General features: G+C 38.7%; 1 long non-coding RNA gene across 1 annotated transcript; it reads left to right on the top strand.

Moving 5' to 3' along the window:
* The first annotated feature begins 4310 nt into the window (after window positions 1-4310).
* On the top strand, window positions 4311-6702 carry LOC112948637. The gene is made up of 2 exons (XR_003249674.1): window positions 4311-4466; window positions 5273-6702. It is a non-coding gene; the product is annotated as an uncharacterized LOC112948637 (long non-coding RNA).
* Window positions 6703-16910: the final 10208 nt, after the last annotated feature.

A 16910-nucleotide genomic window follows, 5' to 3' on the forward strand; every position in this document is an offset into this window, starting at 1 on the left:
TATCGGTGTGACCACCAGGAGSGTCAGTCCTTGCATTGAGATCGGCGGTTGCAGTTTGTTACAAAGCTAAAACCAAAAACAGCCAAAGCTAAAACCCCAACAACACCCAGATCCATGGTATTTCCAGGGKCAGATCCTGGTTTGGGTTTGTGTCACCTCATCAGGCTCAACCTCCATCGCAGGATAGCTCCGTGAGCTCGCTGCATGGGACAAACACACATCCCTTCTGCTTGCACAAACTCTTAGCTATGGCCATTACAAAGCCTCGGTGAAAATTGTACTTACTGTAGATCATCTACCCTCATGTTTTTGTAACACCTGCATGATTCTTATTAATTCTTATTAGGCAGAGTGGATTAAGCAGCCTTTCCCCTTCCTTTTGCTTTGTGGGTTGGGCCTAAAAAATCKAAAACCAAATCTGCTGTGACTGAGCTTGTTTGAGGACAAGTGATCAGGCTCTAAACTGGCAAGAGTGTAAAAGATAATAACAGGTGGAAACTGATCTTCTAAAGATATTTCTCAAGTCATTATTAATCAAATCATCTTATAAACACAGAGTTGTGTAACTGTTGAAGAAGAAAATTGAGATTTTGAAAACTTTTTTTCTGTTAATTTGCCTGTGTAAGGTTTGTGGCGGTAGGCGGAGTTGTTTTTAAACAAAGCTACAAAACGCAGCCTGGGTGTGTGGTAAGTGGGATTATGTGAGATGGGAAGAGGTGCCTGGAGGAACAGGGCAAGGAGAGGCGTTGAAGTTTCTGYCCTGAAGAGTTCTGACCATGTGCTCCAGGAGCAGCAGGGTCTGCTGAGGTTCAAAAGGCAGGTGATAACTGGGTGTGAGTGAGCAAGTGGGAAGGGGGGTACCATGTGAAGTGATGGCAAAGCAGGTGGGTGCTTTTTCAAGGATGTGGGGAGGGAGGGCAGGTCCACCCAGGTGCTTTCATTGAGTGAACTGGTCAGAGGAGTCCCATCAACTTATAAAGCACAAAAGGACTGGGGTGAGCTATTTCTGTGGAAGAAAATCATAGAAATGGCAAATGGTCTTAATTTTTTTTTTTTTTTGGAAGTATTTTTCCCTTCTTCTGCATAGGCTAGCTCAGTCTGCATCTGTAATGTGCTGTCCCGTTTATCTTGCAGTTAATGGTCCACCGAACTTCAACCTTTTTACAAAAGTACCTTTAAAAAAAGCTCCAAGTAAAAATTTAACACCCTTCTCCTTCCATAAAGATTGTTCAATAAAATCKTAAGTATGTGTTTCTTGGTCCAAAACCATATTTCAAATTTTGCATAGATGCAGAGCAAAGACTTACTGAAAGATGGGAAGGACATTCATGAGGTGTGATCAGTGTGCAGGTTTTTTTGTCTTTGTTTTGCTTACTCATACACTCATTCTCTATGGATGCATTTCTGTGCAGCAAAAGTTTCAGAGTGTCAGTGTCTCTGCTCTGAGCCCTGCTCTTTGCTTCGCATCTTCTTGTCATGTGTATGTTAAGGGCATCCTTTTAAAAATGGGTTTGAAATAGCACATCTGTAACTGTCTCAAACTCGGCATGACCCAAGAAGTTATTTACTCCGTCTCGATGGGGAACTGGGGATCATGCAGTTGCTGCTGGAGCAGACTGCAATCAGGCTGCGTTGCCTCTTCTATCTCATGTCTCGCTTCTGTGGTCAGCCATTTATTTCCCATCATGTTCTCTAAAATCCTACCACTTTCATATTTAAAATAGTTTTCTTGTCAACATCAGTGTAAAATTTCCTCGCGAGATCAGCAAAAATCTTGTTCTGTTCAGGCCAAGCCTCACGCCACAAAGCTGCGAGTGAAGGAAGCTGCACAAGAAAAGGTTCTCCTTTCAAAATGCATAATTGTGCTTAGATTTCTTCAGTGTTACAGCAGTAACTTACAAGTGCCTTTGCACTGCAGTGATTTCCAATTCACTTTCAAAACTCCACCTGATTTGAAATGTGACAACAGCCTTCTATCCGGGTAATAAAAGACAATTCTACAGGATATCCCAGTTAAGCAGGGCACTTAGTGTTCAGTTCCTGCTCAAGAGCTCGTTATACTAAAGTCCTACAAATAATACCTGGAGTTAATTGAGGCTTAATCATGGGGACAGTTTTCATGTTCCTACTCACCAGTACAAGTTCTTTTGTTATAATTTGACCTGTAAAGATAAGTTGCGTAATTCATCTGTGCTTTGATATGATCATAGGTAAGCAGCTACTATTTTTCCTGACTCCTTTTGGGACATCATAATATGTTTTTTTTCTCCTCCTTCTGGAAGAGCTGAAGGAGATTTAAAATCTGTATTTACTGAATTAGGGCTCCATATTTTTCTGATGTCTGAGGTGTGAAATTATGTTCCAAATTTATACCAGCAATGCCATGTTTCAGGATACAAATAGCGTTATAACCTGTGGACATTTTCTGAGTAGCAGGTGCAGGGAAATGCAACTGGTCAGTATTAGTGAGAATAAAATTGTTYAATTACATTTTATTTTTAATTTTAAGCTTGCAAGATAATTGCCTCATTATGGACAGTAGATTCTGGTTTTAATATGTTGCTGGTTATTGGCTCTGCCTGTAGTTCCAGGAAAACTATAATTGATCATAAAAGTGTTTTGAGGGCTCAGAAATGGCTGGTGAGAGGAGTAGTTCAAAGGGATAAAAATGGGATGTCGAGGAAAGCAACCATTTTAGGAGAGGCAAGAACTCCTGCAAGGTTAAGTTAAACTAATAGCACACTGGGTGAAATTGAGCTTACGTTTAGAGCTCCTAAAGGCACACATGGGAATATATGAATTAGTTTAATTGCATTATTTAATCTGAGCATTTAAAATGCTTTTCAATATTTAATACAACTCTTTTGGAGCTGAAAACATTTTTTGATTTGGATTTGTGTGTTTGCTTGTTGCTTGTGCTCACTATTTTGGTTCTACTCCAAAGAGCTCTTATTTTTCCCTAGAAAAATAGTGAGAATTAATGTGTTGGGAAAAATCCAGCCATGACTTCAAAGCAAGTTGTGAATAATGAATGCAGTAACTTTTTCTTTCACTGCAATGGAGTAAAACATTAGCCAGCTTTTTATTAAAAATGGTGCATTTGTAATTATGTCCCAGAAAAGAACARTTTAAGTGCAGTTTCTCAGACCCTGCGCAGCCAAGCTGTGATGTGAATGGGCAGAGGGGCCCCATTTGCCACCAGTGTCTTGTGCTGGTTGAGCCAGCTCTATGGTCCTACTGCAGGAGCAAGGTTTAAATATTCCTGGAGGTGAGCAAGTTGGCTGTCAAAGAGCGAGCTGAAACRTAAACACGTTTGGTGTAGGAAAACAAGGTCTGACTACATGTTGCCTTAGTTTTACAGCAAAACAGTATGTAATTCTTGATGCCACTCTGTAAAGTCTATAAAACAAATTTGCGAGAAGTAGCTGATTGTTTAAAAATGATTCTGAAGAAAAGCAAGAGYTGGGATTCCCTGAGGCTGAGTAAACCCAATAAACCCTCATATTGAAGTCAATGGGAGCTTTATCATTGACTTAAACATTAAGGGGTGAAATAGTGTAAATCAAAGTTATTTAATTGTAATTTAAACCAACAAGTAGGAAACTCRTTTAAATAATTGATTTTGATCTTATTGTGAATTTATAGTTTTAGCTCYTTTCTTAGAGATAAATTCCTTGGCTAGCTTATCAATTTGAATGTATTATTTCTGACCAAAATAATAGTCAGTTTTGGCCAAAAACAAACAAAAGGGAAAAACCAAAAACTTTGGTTAAGCATTTCTGTTCCTGAACAAGTCYGGTTTTGGACTTAATTTTTGACAAATTCTTAAAATCTACCAACCTTTTGAAATTGCTGGGAATGGATGAGAAATAATTCAGTTCTGATTAATTCTTGTGTCATATATTASTTTTTAAATGGCATTGCTTTAAAGCTGAGTGTAACCAAGCTCTGCACTCACTTTATTCACCATTTGGAGTGAGTTATTGTGGACACTAGAGGGAGCACATATTGCTCTAGGAACGCAGAAGTCACTGCACAAGAAAGTTTCTAGGGATTAGAAGAATATTTTTTGTCCCGGTAAACCAGTGATCTCAACAGATGGCAATATAAAGCAATGTCTATATCATCAGTAGGCAAATGCATACATCTTGGGTCATTTGTCAAGGAGAAAATAAAGAGTATTTTGTGAGAAATCTTTTTAATAAGTAAATTTTCCACCCTTTCAAGAACCATGTTTTGTGTTCTCCAAAGGTTTGCAATACAGTAGGTTGCAAAATGGCAATTCTCTTCACAGAAACTTCAGGCAAATGGGACTTTGCAGCCAAGACGGCCGCAGGGGTTGAGAGGAGGCYGCCCCAGCATCTGCCCTGGCTTCCACCAAGCCCCCTCGTTTCCCCTGGGCTGAGCGAGTTTCTCAGCCCTCGAGGGGAACCCTGGATGAGCTGCAGAAACCTGGCAATGTGGAGGTGAAATGGAAGGTTTTCCATGAAATATATTTAAAAATGCTGTTTATACTTTACCCTCTGCTTCCTGCATTGCTAAGAAAATCTACTGCCTGGCTGAAATGAGATGGCTAAAATATGGAATGTCTTTTAGGCTGAGAAGTAGTGCTCTTGCGGGGATGTTACCATGTTATTTTACACAAAATGTGATTTCAATGTTTGTTGTTTAAAAAAAAAAAAAGGAATACCCTCAGATTTTCTAAGTTTTAATATGAATTGGACCACTAACAGTAACTGTTTTTCCTGTTTTCCCCTTAGCACTTTTATCATTTTTAACACAAAGTTCCCCATGAGCTACATCACTTTCAGTGACGTATTTGTTGTATGCATTTCAGAGGAAATATACTGCTTTTCATAAAAGAATATTTTGTCTCAGATGCAATTCAATTGGCTTGTGTTAAAATGCATTAATTTGACTGAAATTTTAAGGCTTCGGGGCAAATGCATTTTTTTTCCTGGTAGTACATGGTAGTCAGAGCCCATTTGTTTCAGTAAATCTCCATTTAAAAGCAACTGTATTCCTTAAAAAAGATTAGATATTCAGTCAGGCATCATTTTCAAACTTGGCATTCTTTCTAACATAAAATATTATGGCATTCAATATAATGAATACCTTAAAAATCTTAGTCTATTCAACTTATTTTTATTGTATGTAATTGTCTATCTATTATGTGCTTAATTAAATGGAAATAGTTCCTGCTTTTCTGTCTTAACTTGGAGATAATAAGCCTGGCTGACTAATGCCTATTTAACTTGTCTTACCTGTGCAGTGTAACTGAAGTGAGATGTGACTGTAACGTGTTTTCTCCCTCAACAAACAAGGGACTTCAGCTTTCTGATCCGAAACAGCGATAGCCACAGCCGTGACAGCCAGGGATCAGCTACACCTCWTGATTTGACACCGATTTCAATCAGTTTGATCACCATGCAGATYCTTTGTTGTCATCTTCAGGAAGCATTTGCTCATTAACGAAACATACTTTCCATTCCCATTTTGAAATCCATGGAAAATCCTGTCAGTGAGGAAATGTGCGAGTATTCTGCAGTCTTTCCCCAGCTTCTCCCTTCTATTTTTTTTATTTCTCACTTTGCCTCCAGTCTTCTCCTCTTCAGTAAAGGTTGGTCTTCTCCAYGGTTGTTCCCTAGCTCATGTTCTTGATAGGTTAATATAAACAATCTCTAAAATTACAGATGTGGTAGTTCTGGCCTGGATCAGGCCACATTCGTTATTTGTGTCAGCAGATGGGGCTCCAATGGACTTCTGCTCATTGCCAGCACTCCACTTGACTCCCTGGCTGCGCAGCAGAGTCATTACATGATGCATGACAGTCCCCCATGCTCATACATGCATTTAATTATTTGTGCTTTTTCTGTTCTATTGTTTCACTATGGACTTGACTAACTGTAACAGTAGGACAATGAACTGGCTATGGTGTCCTCAGTAAATCAGKAATCGGTTAACTTCTAAACCAGAGAGTTTCTGCAGTGGATCTAGGCTGCTGGGGGCTGCTAGGGAGCACAGTGCTGTTGGGACTCACTAAGGAGGGTGCAAAGATCTAAAGATCTGTCTTTTCCTCCCTCCTACCTAATGCCCTTCACCACCTTCAGTAAATCTCTTCCTACAGTGTGATAAGAATGACATTAGATTGATGAACTGCTTAAAACGTGTATTATTAACCCAGTTGCAGCATTTTGAACATGCCTAACATTAATGTTGAATGCCTGTAAATAAGATATACAATACCCATTTCTTATGGAAATGCTGTTTGTGCATATTTCTTTGTCAGTGAACTATTTCTCTGTATTTGTCTATCAGTCATCCGTAAATCTCATGAAAGTGGTAAGTTAATACTGAAATTCTGTTAGGGCTACCTTTAATTCTCACAAATGCATGAGCAATTTTCTTACACACAGCAAGAGCCTATCTGCATACAGAAGTCCTATTAACTCTAACAGCGGTTATTCAAAGTTAAACAAAGGCAAGTAGAAGCCTGTGTGTTTAAATTCCAACCAGTATGGCTTATCAGCAAATTAATGACTTACAAAGCCCAAACCAATTCTGCTACATTTAATATTCTACAACTGCAAACCAACATGTTATATACATTAATCAATTTGTCATAAATAGCCCCCTATTTCATATACAAGCGAATAAAATGGACAATCCACTGCATATTTTATTCATAAAGCAATATATAACAAGCAAATGGACTTTGATGTAAGCATATTTTATTTTGAAAGTGAGAGATTAAATCTATATGCTTGTTATACAAATTTATGTAACTTGTATGAATCAATATGTGATATATAACCTATTTTAAACTCTGACATGTTTGGTACTTCCTAATTACTTCAATTTTATGAAAAGTTCTTGGTTTTAAGAGAGTCCTAGAAGCAACTCAGATTTTAATTAAAAGTTTTACCTTGTTTTTCAAAAGGTCATTTTAGCCAAGGGGAGATAATGTCCCTTTATAGTAGCACATCTTGCTTCTGTTCCTAATTGACATTATTTGCCCACTGCTGAAGAATAATTCATGTTGCTGGTAAGGGGAGAAAGAACGTGAAATTTCAGTAGTGTTATTGCAGTGTTTCTTTTTTTAAGAATAATATTTTTCTGTATCAGAAGGTTCATGTTTTTTCATTGCCCTATTARGTAAGTGATGTTGAGAAAGAAAAGCATAACATTATTCTTAATTGGTCAGAAATAGGTGATATTTTCCTAATGAAGGGAAAATGACTGCCGGAATGTGTTTACTTAGGAGACAGTAGTGTGCACTTTGGCCCTCTGGAAAATTAAATGCTGAACTGTGTCACCAGCCTTCAGCTTCCAAGGCAGTCCTGGAATTTCTCATCTATTTCCCTTTGGTTAGCAAAGTATAGTGCCCAAAATGTTCACTGTTCATCTGTAAATCCCACAAAATAGGTCCACAATTTCACTTGCGTGGCAAAATTCCAGGCCCCTAATCATGTTTGTTGCCCTCCAGTAGCTCCATGTCTGTCTTGTAATGGGGAGCCCAAAACTGGATGGTGAAGGGGGTAGATTCCCAAATGCTCTCGCTCTCCTTTGAGAACCAAGGATCCTGCTGAGCCCTATGAATTACTGAAATCAATGACTTCATAATATGCAGAAGGTCAGATGTGTTTTTATAATACAGAGATGTATAATTAAAGTGTTACAGTGCATGTGTGATGTTTAAAAGATCTCTTWATGACAGACTGTTGTTCCCCGTAATCTATCAAGTAGTTAATTTTAAATACTAAGAAAACACATATCCATATGTATATTACTCTGGAAAGTTATTAAGTTGCTTAGGACCATGATAATGCATATTTTTAATGTTTTCTCTGCTTCTGTTTTCATATTAGATGGCTTTTAGAGCCGTAATTGTCTTTTATACTAACTGCAAAATTATCCCTGTTGCTGTTTCTTAAAACATCTTGTAAAGTTTTAGATTTTTACCTTCCCTTTTCTTCCTGGATGGAATAGTAGCCTACCCCTGCACCCTAAGTCTGCCTTACTGTTCCTTATTATAATCTTATTGTAATCTAAATTGATTGATTTACTGTCTGAGTTGCTTGACCCGGGACCTGCATTTTCAGAGATATATTCTAAAGATGGGTATATGAATTCATGCTTAGGCAGCAAAATATAAAATCTGATCATCAAAAACTGCAGAGTTCCCTGCACTTCCCACAATATTCTTCATATTCTTGCCCAGGAATTTTCAGTGACTACTGCCATTATGTACTTGGGTTTCCTGCAGATTTTTCGTTTTGGACTTTATGCATAAATCCTTTGTAAGTAATTTTAAGGAGGATTATCTATGTACATGTTCATCTGAAGAATGAAGTTGGGTGGTTTGGAAATGTCCTCTGCACAGCTGTTAGCTGACTTATAGGCTGGATAGAGAAAAATAACATTTCTGCTGCACTGTGAYCGTGTCCAGCGCAAAGATGGGGGCAGTGTTGCCTGCTTCAGCAAGGGCCTAGCAGGCAGAGAGAGCGATGGGGAACAGGCTGCCCAGAGGGATGGTCATATCTCCATCCCTAAAAATATTAAACCTGCTATTGAAAAAGGCCTTGTGCAATCAGGTATTTTTTTTCTGCATTTAACACTGCTTTGAGTTGGGCAGTGGGACTACAGACCCTGGAGATTCCTTCCAGTTTAATTAGCATGTGATTTTGGGGGGCAGGATGATACAGGTAATAATAAAGCCTTAAGTAGTCAGAATATCCTTCCTAGTAAAGTATTTCAAAACAAAATGGAAAAAAAAAAATCCAAAGCAGGGGGCAAAAACACTTTGCCTTTTTGCTGGGATTGTGAAAGAGACCTCTAAACCTTATCTGACGATTGCACTAGAAGAGCAGACTCTTGGAGAAGACAGCCACGTAGGCCAGATGTATGTCAGCTTCCAGCTAACTTAAATCATGGTTTATTCTTAAAAGATTTGTAAAAGCTACAGTGTTCAAGCATGCTCTTATGTAAGATAGCACAAAATATCAGAAGTTCATGAAGGAGCCACTATGTAAATTTGCAAAGGAAATGTGCAGGGTATAAAAGGCTTTCTTTGCAAAGGCYGATCTGTCTATGCAAGTGCTTGTAGTTATTGCATAACTACTATAGAACACCCTTGGAAGAGCTGGTAACACAGTGCTGATAATGTGGTGTTTACCTTAGGGATAGRTTTTCACTGCAAGTCAAACCTTTTGGGTTCTAAGAACTAGTTAAAGAGGCTAAAACGAGAAGCTTGAAATGGAGAATGGCAGATTTGCTTTCCATGGTAGGGCTGATAATACCTGGAAATTCAGAAGGAATTCTGAGCACTGCCAGCATTTATCAAGTGACTAGAGAAAGACTGCCCAGAAAGGCTCAGCTTCAGAAGTCCAGCTTCTGCCTGGGCTGCTGAAAAACAGTGTAGATCCTTAGGTAAAACTCCTCTTCATGTTAACTCAGTCAAGGTTGTGAACGTCTCTGTTTGACCAAGGGGCATCATGGTTTCCTGGTGTTGCTACTCAGAGGAACAAGAAGTTGCCTCTCCTTCCCTCTGAGAAAGGGAACCTGCTGGCCAAAGTTGTTTCCAGCAGGCTAAACCTAGAAAGCGTGTTGAGTTGTCATTGTCTTTTTGAAAGGATATTTGTCATGAATGTTTCAAATAACTTCAGAGACTCTTACAAGATATGTTGAAATCTCTAATTAGAAAAGATGTTTTGTTGCCATGTGTTAAATTCTACAGTAGGTTGTGTATTAAAGGTTTGAGAGTTGTGGGAGGTGTTGCAGTATTTAGCTCATTGTGCTTGACCARTTCTGGAAAAAAACTGAGCCAGTGCAATGAAAGTGGTCTTAAAGTGGKCTTTTGGACAAGATGCCTGGAACTAGAGTTCTCCAGGGCAAGTTCATGATGGAGCTGGTGCAAGATACCTCCATGATACCCACAGTCATTCTCTTGTTGTGTTGCTGTTGCTCTGTGAGGTGCAAGTGGTTTGGGGAGAAAGTCTCAAACGTTGAGCTCAAGCAGTGCTTATGACTCTCATGAAGGTTGAGAGGTATGATCATCGTGACCTAAAACAGCTATGAGACCAACAGCTCTGTTGTGGTCAGAAGAGGCAATGCTGTTTGGGCAGTAGCCAGAGATTCAGAGATGGATCACACAACACTTCTCAGTGCACTGAGACTCAAACACTTCTGCAGCTCAGCRTGGTTTACATTTATTGGCACAGGAAGTTACCGGAGTAACTTGTAAAATGTAGTGTAAAAATGTAACATGGAAAAATACAAAAAGATAAAATTGGGCTATATTCTGAAGGTTAGAGGGGGAAAGTCATAGCATCTCCATTTTTGTGTAACTGGAAGAGTGAGATTAATTTGGAAGGGGAGATTAGAGAGGAGCCTGACAATTAATATACTTCCTCATCCACTGAATGTCACCGTAGATTCATCTGTAATTCTAAAGAAGCTGACTACTAAAATCCTCTGTCCCTGGAGGGATAGTGATTCATAAAACAAAGGATCCTAAATTAGTGTCCAGCCAGCCTAACATATTGTTGTAAAATACTCAAAAGTTAATAGATCACATTTCTCCTTAGTTGTAGGGGCTGCTTTTGGGTAGCACAAGGTTTGAGAGAAAGAAATGCTTCTCTGGGGGCTGATAATAATGTGGAAAATGCTCTGTGAGTGATAACATCACACAGAGCACACTGACTCCCAGGGCAAGAGAGCTTGTGACGGGGGCAAATTTTAATAAATGTTTCTTTGAAAATCTGTAAAGGTTAAGAAATGTCATCTTTTTGTGCTGTTGAAATAATCTGGCATTATCAATGACCTCTTTTTAATATGACTTCTTGTGGTGTTATTTTATGTAAAAAAAGCAGTTGCAAGTTAATATACCTCATTAATTTGCTCTGCAAAATAGTTCTGTTTTTTGTTGTGGTTTAGACATCTCCATCTTAGACTATTATTTTAACACTAGAAAAGTGTTAAAGTATATCTAGTATAACATGCGCACTGGTAAGGTCTCCAATTATTACCAATAATTGTGTAAAATTGTACTGTTTAATGAATGATGGTGGCAGAAATAAAAAGAGCCTGAACCTGCCTTTAAAGAAACTACTGACCCTCTGKTTTTTTTTAGCAGCTTGGACCTGCAATATCATATAAAGAGGTGTTGCTTACATGGTTTAGGATGAGAAAGTTCAGAAGAATGACATTTTATTAAACTGATATGTGCATCTGAAAATTTAAAGAAGTTCAGATTTCAAGTTTTTGACTTTGGCTTTTGACTTGAGTCAATGTCTGTTCTAGGTGAATTGGTTCAGCCTTTCCAAGCTTCCACGAACATGAATTCCTGCATAGAAAGCTTTGTGAAGCATAACATGTCTATGAGGCTTCCTATTAATGTAGCTAGGGGAGCAGGCAAGGGATGCATAAAGGGAAAAGAATCATGACTAACTTGCAATAAAAATAAGAAAAGACTGTAAATTAGTTGTTGAAGTAGAAGGTATCCTTTTCATAGATGTGGAGTAGAAGGGTGAGCTGAGATCTATAAATCTCAAACTTTGGGCATGTCTTTTCAAATTCTGGTATATTTCAAATTCTATATATTAGTCCCAATGAAACCACTTTTCTTTGAATCTTCATGAATGAAGAGTCGCAGTGTTTTTAATTTTGCTCCAAAGAAGRTGTTGCCAATGCTGGGCTCAGCCTTTGGAAGCTGAAAATTTTGGATGAGCAGGTGAGTTCTGAGAGATGGTAAAATAACAGAAAAATGAATAAATGCCAACCCCCAACTCCAGTGAAATAGTTTCCATGGGAACACAGATGTGTAGCTTCTGTGCATGTCATATTTAGCAATTTGATTGCATGTTTGTTTGACCTCACAATTCAAAAAGGCCATTTGGAAATTTTAGCGTTTGAGAATCCTAACAAGAGATTATTATGCTAATGGTTCCTGAAATACCCCTAAACTCATATGCTAAAGTTCATAACTGTAAATGGCTCAGAAAGAATCTGAAGTATAAATCATTAAATGACTGAGTTCCACTTTACCGTGAGCAAAGTACTCTACCGACTTTTAGTACAAAGAAAATATGCATGAAAATGTCCTTTAATGTGTGTCGTGGTGATCTTGAAAGCCTAAATAGAAGTAACATTGAATAGTAACCTTTATCCTGCAAGTGCTGTATTTTCATAGTTTGCCATTAAGTCTCACAAAGCTTTTTCCTTGCATCTCTAACCTCTCCTGCCTCAGATTCTCCTGTCTGTATGGAAGAGTACCTTTCTAAAAGACAGACCTGCTTAAGTTAGGAGTTAGCAATGTGCCCGTTTGTAGAAATGTGCAACTCTGGCATGTGGAGGCCTTCAAGGGCGTAATTGACTGCAGATAGCTCACTGATTGATGCGAAATACCTGCGAGTGTCCCATAACTTAGGAGTTTCGGTTGAATTTCGTAGCACTTGCCAAATGAATAGGCYATGTGAAAGTCTCATCTAGTTAAACACTGGTGGTGACTGTCGGACACATTTATAAAACAGCTTTCCATGCTATGTGGCCCTGAAYTTTTTTAATATGTTGATTCAAAGTGCTGACCTGAACCGTGTCATTTCTGCTCACCTCCAGTGAGTCATCAGGTACCATGGCAGCCGATCCCTCCCAGGCTGCCGTGCCCTGACTTCCTGGCTAGTTCCTGTATTTTTGCTGTAGTTAGAAGGATATCTAAATTGGAACATAAATTGTCCCTAGTTAATTATTTCATTAAATTATCTATATAGACTGGTAAGCATTATCATTTCCATTTTACAACAGAAGGAATGAAGATAGCAGTATCTTAGTGATGTGGACTATGAATATATAGCTGCATATTTAGCTTCACTCCACTGTCGTAGATAAGAACAAAATCTGGCATTTCTCAACTGTTCAGAGATAGAGAACAGACTGATAATAAAGATAAACTTGCTCATATGCTGTACTTGATCTGAATGCACAATTTCTACTTATCTCAGTAAGAATCAAATGCCAAGCCTGAACATGGGCTACCCAGYGCTTCAGCGTAATTAGCCTGTCCAAAAATGAGCACTGGCACGGAATATAATAACAACACTTATCTCTTTGCTACAGCAAATTCAGGAGTTTTAACAGAAGTATCTGCAGTTAAATTTCCATCTGATCTCTCATCTTCCTTGTGATTTCTTTAGAGGTGAAGRTATTCATAACAGTCCAGTGATAGTCCAGTGATAGTTTTCAGGGATTTGTGTCTGTGTGTGTGTGTGTGTATATATATTTAATTTGAAAGAAATTATTTGTTTTCCATCACTTTTTCTTTTGGAAAAATATTATRTGCTACTTTTTGAAACAGTCGCAACATATGACCTGACGGACTGGCAAGGATTTACATACATTTCTAGTTATTTTAAGTCCAAACATACATGAGGTTTATAATTTCTTTCAGTTACTCACAGATGTTTAAGTGCAATGYGAAGGAGCTTGTTTTGCACTTTCAGGAGGCTCTGTGGCTCTTGAACTCACTGGGTTATGAAACAAAGAAAAATTGTTAATAACTTTTCCTAAAGATAATTGTGGTGAAAAGAATTTATTTTGACTCATCAGGACACATTGTGGAAAAAATAGCAAACTGCAGTAAACTGCAGTTCCAACTGAGCCTGGTTCCCACATGACTTTTTTTCCCGGTGTGCAGCATTTTTCCCGATCTCCTTCTCTTCAGCACACTAGACTTGGGTGGGAGGGTGCCGCTGACGTAGTCCTGTGGRATGTCACTCCCTCCCTAGCGCAGAGCAAGCGAGCACAGCTTGGCACATGGGTACTTCCTCTTGTGGGTGATTGTCCACATAACACATAATTATTCACTGCAGCAGATAATTGTGTTCCTAGAATACAGTTTTCCATAAGGCTTTTAGGTGCACACACCTTTCTGTGTTGTAGTTACCTAGCGCGGGGCTTTTCCTTAGCCTCCCCTCTCGCCAGCGCCGGGCCGCTTGCGGGAGCTGCTCGGCAAACGCGGTGCCTTGCAGGCTCTGAAGAGAAGAGTTTCTCGGCGTGATGTTGGCGAGATCCCGAGGGGAGCCGAGGGTTTCAAACACACTGAGCCCGGCAGAGAGAGCTCCCACATAGGCACCCTGCAGACCTCTGAACAAAGGCTCCAATTGCTYACCAGAGTGCGTCTCATCCAGCCACAGGAAATAATTGGAACGTGTTTATAAATATGATCTTGCTATCAGCGTTGAGAAGGATATGGAGGAAATGGGATCCTGTGTAGTGGCAGCCATACTCGTTATTATATGAAAACAGAAACTGTGATTACAGGAAGAGTTTGTATGATGTTCCGTAACTAGAACCAAGATCACCAGCTGCCACCTCTACGTGCTTATKGTGGAGTGAATGATAATATTTTTTTCTTGTGTTATTTATCTGTTAATCCCTTCAAACATTCCTGCGAAACAGTAGCTCAGTAGTGTTTCACATCATTGAAATGTTTGTCTTGTTGCTTTCAAATCAAACACAGTATGTATACATCTACATATTAAAATACGACTTAATCACATTTTTACATATCATCTTATTTTTAAGAGTGAGGATCACATTTGCTTACAAAAAACCATTAGTACTTCTTGATCAGCATGAGTTTTGCTTAAGGGCAGTTTTCTTTCAAGGWGCTGATACAAATGGCAGTTCTTATTTACCTGTGGTTTACAAGCACTGAATGAAGGTCTGTGTCCTTGATTTAAGTAGAGAAACAGTAGCCAGCGGGTTCTAGGCGCTATAAAAATTTACCTCTCTGTTTAGCCATGGGATATTAGTGCAATGGGCAGCTTGAACCTTGTATGATCTTGAGTTTAGGAGCCAACACATTTTCTGTGGGGTTCCCGCAAATCTGCTTTCAGCTACCCATGTGTAAATTAGGAGTAACTTAATGAAGTTAGCGATTCAAAATAAATGATTCTTGCCCCATACTATTCAGAAGTCACAACATGAATCTTTCAAGAGTTGAGCAGAGTTGACTTCTCTTCATATCTTTTTAAATCACCATGTCCTTTTGCTGTAAGATCATGCTCAGATTGGTTATGTTAATCACAAATTTAACAATGGATTTCCCAAGAGAGCAGAAAGCATCTTTCTAATAATTTAAAAGAAAACATTTCAAGAAAGACTTCTTCCTTGTGGATACCTCTGCTATCTTTGCCTTGAATTTCAAATTGATCCAGAAAGTGCAACTGTACCATCTCTGAACAGCTGGGAGGCYTCTGTATCTGAAACACACACCATGGCCAGCCAAAGTCTTTAGAAGCATGGTTTCTAAAAATGCAAAGTAAAACAAACTTAGGAAAATTAGACACCCAGCCTTCTGCTCCCATACTCAAATCCTCCTTCATAAGAAAGTTATGCATATGCTCAGTGCATGCTGCTATTTTATTCTTTGGGTATTTGTTTCATCAGTAACATCTGTTACCCRAATAACACTCCAGCACGGTGGAAGTTTGTGCTTGGCAATAGCAACACCCAACGTACCCCTATGGGCTGCTTTATCAAGGAGGCTGCTTCGTCTGATTGCCTAAGCAGCAGAGTGAATTGCTAAAACTCAAGGAGACGAAAAAGAAACATATTCAAAAAAAAAGTAAGTTTCACATTCCTTGCACACTTGGAGTTCTGTGTGATGACCAAAACATTCCTGCTGATGAAGCTGAACCCACTGTAGGCAGAGCAAGGGGTCCTCACTATTTCATATGGTGTGAAGGGTGCTTAGGCTTTGGTGATGCCACATAAACTCCTTTTTTTTTTTTTTTTCCTCAAATATGTTGAATGTGTAAATTTGTGCTTGTCCGCTTCAGTATCAATCATTTTATGAATAATGTTTAAAAGAATTGAAATCTTAAGAGAAAGGCTCACATTGCATAAAAGACAGTTATAAGCTCAAGATTTGTCCATTAGCAACTTTAAACTAGGTCATTAGGAGAAGGGGAACAACTATCTGCACCCTTTTCTAGGTACCTATTTGTTGGTTTGCTTTCTTTAGGCCACAGTATTATCGTTTGAACCTGGTGAGTCTCTGTGCTCAAAGCAAGGTGCACATTATAATAACAAATCAAAACACTATTATTATGCGAAATATCTTACAGGTACATTATGCTATAGTGCTATTAATCAAATTCCACATCAAGTTAAAATACATTCCTTTTAACTACTTGATTAGTTTATTCTTAAGCTTGTAGAAGGCTTTTTAGACCATTTATTCTTCCCTTGTTGCTTCCATTGCTTGGTGGATGCACTAGCAGTATCTTTTAAATAATGGTATTGCATTATGTTGGTCTTGCATAAGACAGTACTGAAATCGAGCAGATTATTTACAGGCCTCCTATGCCAAGTACTGGATGTTCCTAAAGGAACATCCTTAGTATCGATGTCTAATAAAACTGGATGTTATACAACAGTTTCGACTGGTATTTAGCTTTAAAATATCCTCTTTTGTGGATATTTTGTGGATGCAAGTGAAAWGCATCATCTTTTGCAGTGCAGAAGGACGGTGATCTTTTCCTGCAGTACCTTCTGTAACAGTGGAATGTAAAACACTGCTATCTAATATATACAGCAGCTTGCAATGAGGAGAGATGACACTAAAGATTGACCAGAATTCAATTTACCAAAAAAAAGACATGAAAATAATCTCCTTTTGAAAGCAGCTCCGCAGTATAGTTTCCAGTGAACAATGAAAGCTGGCATTTAAATTAGGAAATGGAACTGAACCAGGGAGCGGAAGCGGCAGCCACAAAGCACTGAGGCCGTCTCGTCGCTCCTGCCTTCCTCTTCTCCAAAAGRAAGGTCAATGTCATCTGCACGTACACAAATACTTTAAATACCACAGAGCGCTATTGTTTTTAATGTCTTTCATTGGAAGTTTTTWA

The sequence above is a fragment of the Nothoprocta perdicaria genome, unplaced genomic scaffold (genome assembly GCF_003342845.1).
Source record: "Nothoprocta perdicaria isolate Ctin4 unplaced genomic scaffold, notPer1 scaffold_27, whole genome shotgun sequence".
In the NCBI taxonomy this organism is placed as follows: domain Eukaryota; kingdom Metazoa; phylum Chordata; class Aves; order Tinamiformes; family Tinamidae; genus Nothoprocta; species Nothoprocta perdicaria.